The 7,274-nt window shown below is 40.3% G+C and overlaps 1 pseudogene; it reads right to left on the bottom strand.

Annotated features, from left to right (window-relative positions):
- Positions 1 to 212: 212 nt before the first annotated feature.
- LOC140532287 (nuclear ubiquitous casein and cyclin-dependent kinase substrate 1 pseudogene) lies at positions 213 to 3,730 on the bottom strand (annotated as a pseudogene).
- Between the last annotated feature and the right edge of the window lie 3,544 nt (positions 3,731 to 7,274).

Here is a 7,274-nt window from a genome sequence, read left to right as displayed (position 1 = left end):
ATAGAGAAAGATAATTTAAAAACATGACTATAATTTTATCTTCTAAAAGGTGGGAGGATGCTATTATCTCTCACCAGAGGGTGGGGAGGGATGGAAAGGGGAATCACTCTAAACTCATGAGTCAAGCTAGAGTCAAAATTATGTGCTATGCCTAAGTAGATTTTCTTTTATCCCCTTTTTAAAAACATAAAATCTCCCCAAATGATTGCTCTTTAACCTTCCTCAGATTGAACTTCATCTTTAGACCCTTCATCCCAAGACTTTTCTGGTAGAGGGCTAGCAGAATTTTTTTTTTCTGGGGGAGGGGGCTGTCCAACTGCATATCCTCTTCTTTGGGGGAAGGAGTCTTTTCCTTTGATGCCTCTGATGCTGTGGGATGGCTCACTTTTCCTTTTCCTTTCACTGGACTTAGTGTCACTGTAGCCTTTAGCCTAGGTTTCTTTCCTTTGAGGCTTGAATTTCTTCACAATTTTTTTGTTTTTGAATTTTCTTTTTCTTTTTCATAGACGTACTTTATTTTTATTTTTTAAGCATATTTTTACATTCTTTATTTTGCTTTCTTTTTTAAATTTATTTATTTAACTTTTAACATTCATTTTCACAAATTTTTGGGTTCCAAATTTTCTCCCCATTTGTCCCCTCCCCCACCCCAAAACACCAAGCATTCTAATTGCCCCTACCACCAGTCTGCCCTCTCTTCTATCATCCCTCCCTTCCCTTGTCCCTATCTTCTCTTTTGTCCTGTAGGGCCAGATAACTTTCTATACCCCTTTACCTGTATTTCTTATTTCCTAGTAGCAAGAACAGTACTCGACAGTTGCTCCTAACACTTTGAGTTCCAACTTCTCTTCATCCCTCCCTCCCCACGTATTCCCTTTGGAAGGCAAGCAATTCAATATAGGCCATATCTGTGTAGTTTTGCAAATGACTTCCATAATAGTTGTGTTGTGTAAGACTAACTATATTTCCCTCCATGCTATCCTGCCACCAATTACTTCTATTCTCTCTTTTGATCCTGTCCCTCCTCATGAGTGTCGACCTCAAATTGCTCCCTCCTCCCCATTCCCTCCCTTCCATCATTCCCCCTACCCTGTTTATTCCCTTATCCCCCAGTTTCCTGTATTGTAAGATAGGTTTTCATACCAAAATGAGTGTGCATTTTATTCCTTCCTGTAGTGGAATGTGATGAGAGTAAACTTCATGTTTTTCTCTTACCTCCCCTCTTTTTCCCTCCACTAAAAAGTCTTTTGCTTGCCTCTTTTATGAGAGATAATTTGCCCCATTCCATTTCTCCCTTTCTCCTCTCGATATATTTCTCTCTCACAACTTAATTTCATTTTTTAAATATATGATTCCATCCTATTCAATTCACTCTGTGCTCTCTCTGTGTGTGTGTGTGTGTGTGTGTGTGTGTGTGTGTGTGTGTGTGTGTGTAATCTCACCAAATACCCAGATACTGAAAAGTTTCAAGAGTTACAAATATTGTCTTTCCATGTAGGAATGTAAACAGTTCAACTTTAGTAAGTCCCTTATGATTTGTCTTTGCTGTTTACCTTTTCATGCTTCTCTTCATTCTTGTGTTTGAAACTCAAATTTTCTTTTCAGCTCTGGTCTTTTCATCAAGAATGCTTGAAAGTCCTCTGTTTCATTGAAAGACCAATTTTTCCCCTGAAGTATTATACTCAGTTTTGCTGGGTAGGTGATTCTTGGTTTTAGTCCTAGTTCCTTTGATGTCTGGAATATGATATTCCACTTCCTTCAATCCCTTAATATAGAAGCTGCTAGATCTTGTGTTATCCTGATTGTATTTCCACAATACTTGAATTGTTTCTTCCTAGCTGCTTGCAATATTTTCTCCTTGACCTGGGAACTCTGAAATTTGGCCACAATGTTCCTAGGAGTTTCTCTTTTTGGATCTCTTTTAGGCAGTGATTGGTAGATTCCTTGAATACTTATTTTGCCCTCTGGTTCTAGAATCTCAGGGCAGTTTTCCTTGATAATTTCATGAAAGATGATGTCTAGGCTCTTTTTCTGATCATGGCTTTCAGGTAGTCCCATAATTTTTAAATTGTCTCTCCTGGATCTATTTTCCAGGTCAGTTGTTTTTCCAATGAGATATTTCACATTATCTTCCATTTTTTCATTCTTTTGGTTTTGTTTTGTGATTTCTTGGTTTCTCATAAAGTCATTAGCCTCCATCTGTTTCATTCTAATTTTTAAAGAACTATTTTCTTCAGTGAGCTTTTGAACTTCCTTTTCCATTTGACTAATTCTGCTTTTTTTAAAGGTGTCTTCTCCTCATTGGCTCTTTGAATCTCTTTTGCCAATTGAGTTAACCTATTTTTCAAGATGGTATTCTCTTCAGCATTTTTTGGGGTCTCCTTTAGCAAGGTGTTGACCTGCTTCTCATGCTTTTCTTGCATCTCTCTCATTTCCCTTCCTAGTTTTTCCTCCACCTCCCTTACTTGATTTTCAAAATCCTTTTTGAGCTTTTCCATTGCCTGAGTCCATTGGATGGGCTAGGATACAGAAAACCTTCATTTCTTTGTCTTTCCCTGATGGTAAGCATTGTTCTTCCTCATTAGAAAGGAAGGGAGGAAATATCTGTTCACCAAGAAAGTAACCTTCTATAGTCTTATTTTTTTCCCCTTCTCTGGGCATTTTCCCAGCCAGTGATTTGACTTCTGAGCTTCCTCTTCACACCTACCTAACCTCCAGATCCATGCAGCCAGGGCTTGGGGTCTGAGATTCAAATGCTGCTTCCCAGCCTCAGGGCTTTGTGTGGAGGCAGAGTTGCTAGTCAGTGTGATATTAAGTTCAGCTGCTTGGGTCGGGCCACACAGGGCTTAGTTCCCTCAGGGGTTTATCCTGAGACCTTCAACAATGGATCCAAGCTCCTGCCTGCTTTGGGAGCCCTGGTCTGCTGCCGCCTCCACTGCTGCCTCCCGAGTGGGCCTGAGTTATGGAGACACTCCGCTCCCCTCTTGGTGAGCCAAAAAGGCTCTCTCACTCACTCCCGGTGCCTGTGGGTGGAGGGACCTGTGTGGCTGCTGGAGATTCTGTCCCTTAAGCCTGCTTGGATGTGCTCCTCTTGGTGCTGCGTGGCCAAGGCAGGGCTGAGCTCTGCTCTGGGTCTGGAGCGCAATGAACCTTTCGCGTCAGGTTTTCAGGGCTCTCTGGAACAGAAATCTCGTCAGCCCTATTGTTCTGTGGCTTCTGCTGCTCCAGAATTTTTTGGGAGTTCTTCTTTACAGGTTATTTATGGGCTGTGGGTTTGGAGCTAGCATATGTGTGTCTTTCTACTCTGCCATCTTGGCTCCTCCCCTCTAAATTTTCATAATCACTGTCATCATCATCTTCCTTTAGGAAGTCTTCATCAGTGCCAGAACCTTTCTCCTGGCATGGTGCCTCATCTTCCCTGACCAGATCTTCCATGAGCATCTGCTTTGGATGCTGCCTGATGCTGCTGGTGAATATTTTTGGGATCTTCTTCACTATCCTCTGGTGAGTGTGAGTGATCCTTCTTGGTCTTCATATCTTTTTCTTCAGCATCCTCACTATATTCCTGTGAATATTTTCCAGAACACCATTTATTTCTAGCCTCTCAGGGTGATGATCAGATTTTCTTAGCTGGAAGGGTTGAATCTCTTCCATGATTTTCATCTGCATCATCAGATTCCTTAAACTGTGAATAATCTACCACTTTCCTGTTTCTGACTGCCTGGGACATGTTCTCAGCCAAAACCAGACATCCAGAGATGCTGGGACCAGACCCTTCCCCCACTCTCTGGGTAGCCCTCCCCTCCCCTGTCCTGCCGCTGTATCTTCCTCAATTTCTTTTTCTTGAATAGGGTTAAGTATCATATTTACTCTCCTTTCAATCTGTGCAATTATCATTTTTATTATTATAAACATTCATCCCCTTGGTTAAGATTCTCAGATTTGTTGGCATATGATTGTGCAAAATGACTTGATTCTTAAAGCAGTTCTACAGAACCATAATCTGTATAAAGGCTGTCTGTAGTATACTTTGAGATGAGAAGGTCACATACATAATTTATCTATCATATTATTCATGCTATAGGCTTCATATGGGTAACACCCTGAGTTTTATTGTCCCCATTTTATGGATGAGGAGAATGAGACTCATGGAGTTTGAGTGCCAGAAGTCTAATTAGAATCCTAGTTTCTGCTTACCTCAAATTCATCACTCTTCTGTTAAGTTGCTTCCCCATGAACTATTTGGAGATCTGCTTTCAAACTCAAATCAAAAGTACATCTAACTATTTCAAGGTTACATGATGAAGCAGAATTTTTCTGTTTACTCTTGTGCCTTGGAGATTTTTTAATTGTTCTCCCTGCCTCAGGTCTCTCCCCAATCCAATTCTACCTTTGCACAGCTGCTAAAGTGATTCCCCCGTCAATCATAAGTGTATCCATTAATATTCCCTACTCAATATATTCATGGGACTCCTTATTCCAGTATCAAAAACAAAATTGTTAGTTTGACTTTTAAAGACCTTCATAGTCTAGTACTTCCTATTTTTATAATTTTCTTATATCTGCCTTTCCTCCATAATCTATGATTCAGCCAAGCTAATTGCTTTTCATCAAAGGCTTAATCTGTCTTACTGGTCTACTTTTTCCTCATGACTAGAATTTTGTTCCTTTTGTATCCACCTCTTATAATCCCTGGTTTCCTTTAAGTCTCATTGCTAAAGCACTTTCTACCTGGCATTTCTTTCCTGATGTCCTCTGACACTGCTCCATGTGGGAACTGTGAACTGAAAAGGCTTCATTTTGTAAAATTGACTCCATTTAGACATGAGTTTAATTTTCTATTCTTTCCTTCTCATTTGTGGGAATTGAGTGATAACTTCTTTCATATCTGGGAAAGACCTAAAACTTACTCTCCCCATCCCAAATTGTAAAGTCCCTAATTTTTCCTCCCATAGCAAATCACATTGTCTAATCCTACACCCTGGTTTATATCTTGTTTGCTATTTTCATATAATGTACAAAGATATGTATAGAACCCTTATTCAAAGTCCAGTCCCTGCTAAGATGATCTGGTTATGATTTCTTGTGATGCTGAGTGCCCTGCCATTAAGTCAACATAATTAGAAGCTTGAACCTTTGTTTCCTTATTTATTATAAATCACAACAGTTTTTGAGGAAGACATCCGGGGTGAGACAGGACTGAGCTCTGGGACAGGCTTTTGGAAAAACTCTTTAGAGTGCCATGGGCTTTCCCTTTAGGAACTTCTTTGTGGAAGGTCAGATTTCCTCGATCTCAAATTCTTTCAAGCTAAGTGTGAGAAACTTGACTGTGGGGATCACAGGACCACAGGACTTCCCAGGTAGGGAAGCTAGGGAGCTAGTCCAGGATGGGCTGCTGGCTGCTTTCCTGATAGCAGACCCTGGGAATATCCACAGGACATGCTCCTTGCCACATCTGTAGGGGAAATCACAGGACTTCTCAGACAAGGTCAGGAAGTTAGTCCCAGACGAGGTGCTCCTCCCGTTGTGTTCCTGGTAGTGTGTCCTAGGAGAGATCACGTGTGATGCCCTTTAGTACAATAAACACTTTCTCACTGAAAGAACTCAGAAACAGAGTGAGTGGAGGAAGACATTTACTATGCTTCTCCTGAGCAAGTGGGTGATGTGCTTACTAGGAATGCTCACACCAATACAGAGGTAGGATGGAGATTACCCAGTTCTGTCCCTCCTGCTACAGGTAGGGTGAGTCAAATTCCTTACATTTTTTACATTCTTTTCCCTACATCCTCTTCAATATGGAGATTATGGAGATGATGTGGGCATGGTCATGAGGGTGCTTGTGGGTATGACTAGGGTGTGACCCTTATGCTTGAACTCATTTTTTCCAGTTTAACCTTTCTAATCCCCTTGGCACCTGATGGTCATTGTCTTGGTAAAATAAACCTCCTCACGAACCCTGATTCTTTACCAGTAACTGTTATGGAAGCAAAACAAGATACCCTAATATCTCTTCTTACATTAAGGTAATCTACATTGCTGGGGACAATTTGACCCCATTCTTCTGGGAAAGGAAGACTGCCTTTAGTGGAATGATAGGAGAGCAGTAAGAAGCCCCTTGGAAAAAATTCACCAACTTTCTCTTTTTCCTGGATCTGAGAAAGCTTCCAGTTAATCTGAGAAAGACAAAGGAATGACTTTAAAGTAGCTTTAGAAAATTGTGTCCACTGACTTTCTATGCATCTTTTATTTTTTTTTTATTGTTTTGTCTCTCCCTTTATAAAACAAATCAGAAAATTCTTAGTCTTACATGATGTCTAACGTTTGCAGATTTTGCTGCCTTGGTAGATTTCTAAGGGGAAAATGCAGCCAGCCAGAAAGACTGTTATAAAAATGTTGCCAAAAAATTTAGAATGCTGTGGAAGGTCAATGAAATTTCTTTTCTGAAACAGTTTTCTTTTCAGCTTTTTGGGATCTGATGCTATATACTCTGTTCCAGTAAGATATTTTCTCTCTGTCATTTTAGTCCTTATCAAGTCAGGTATAGAGAGATAAACGCAGTGAATCGGAGAAAGGAAAACTTTTTCCTGATTGGCACAAATTTTGACATTATAAACCTAGAGACTAAATTCGTAATTGATATCTAATATATTTCCTGTGAATTTGCAAACTATAGTAACTTCTAAAAACATCTCAGCAGATTTTTGAGGTTGTGTAACAGTAAACAACCCAACACACACAGGGGGGCCTGTGATCACAAGTTCTTTGATCTGCTTCTCTAAAAGAAAAGGCAGCTTTTGAGGGGATGACAATCACTTTAATCAAGCACAGGTATCAGAGAAAATCAAAATCATAATTTCACAGAATAAAAATCAACAGACAGTGCTTCCAAATTGCCTGACCAATTACATACATGCTTCTTTACCAGAGAGGGAAGCACAAACATTTGGGTTTTCAAAAAGCCAGAGGGGATGTATGGGGGGTGCTGCTCAGTGGTTTCTGAGGGTCTTATTTGGCACATAGACCTTCTTCCAAAAACTAAGCCCCAAATTAAACCTTACCCTCAGAGTATTTATATACTATTCAGAGCCAGAGGGCATGACCCTCTGAACCAGTACTGCAATAGAAAAAACAAAAGTTACTTGGGACCCTCCCCCCCCTACAAAACAACTCCCCTAATCAAGTTTCCCTCAATGAGCAGGTCCATCAGTGGGTGGGGAAGATCTTCTTTAACCACATTCAAATAGAAGCATTATACTTATTGATTACACTAAAAC

The sequence above is a fragment of the Notamacropus eugenii genome, chromosome 3 (assembly GCF_028372415.1).
Source record: "Notamacropus eugenii isolate mMacEug1 chromosome 3, mMacEug1.pri_v2, whole genome shotgun sequence".
NCBI classification, from domain to species: Eukaryota; Metazoa; Chordata; class Mammalia; order Diprotodontia; family Macropodidae; genus Notamacropus; species Notamacropus eugenii.
Note: the sequence above shows the minus strand (reverse complement) of the source record. Positions and strands in the feature narration are given on the sequence as shown.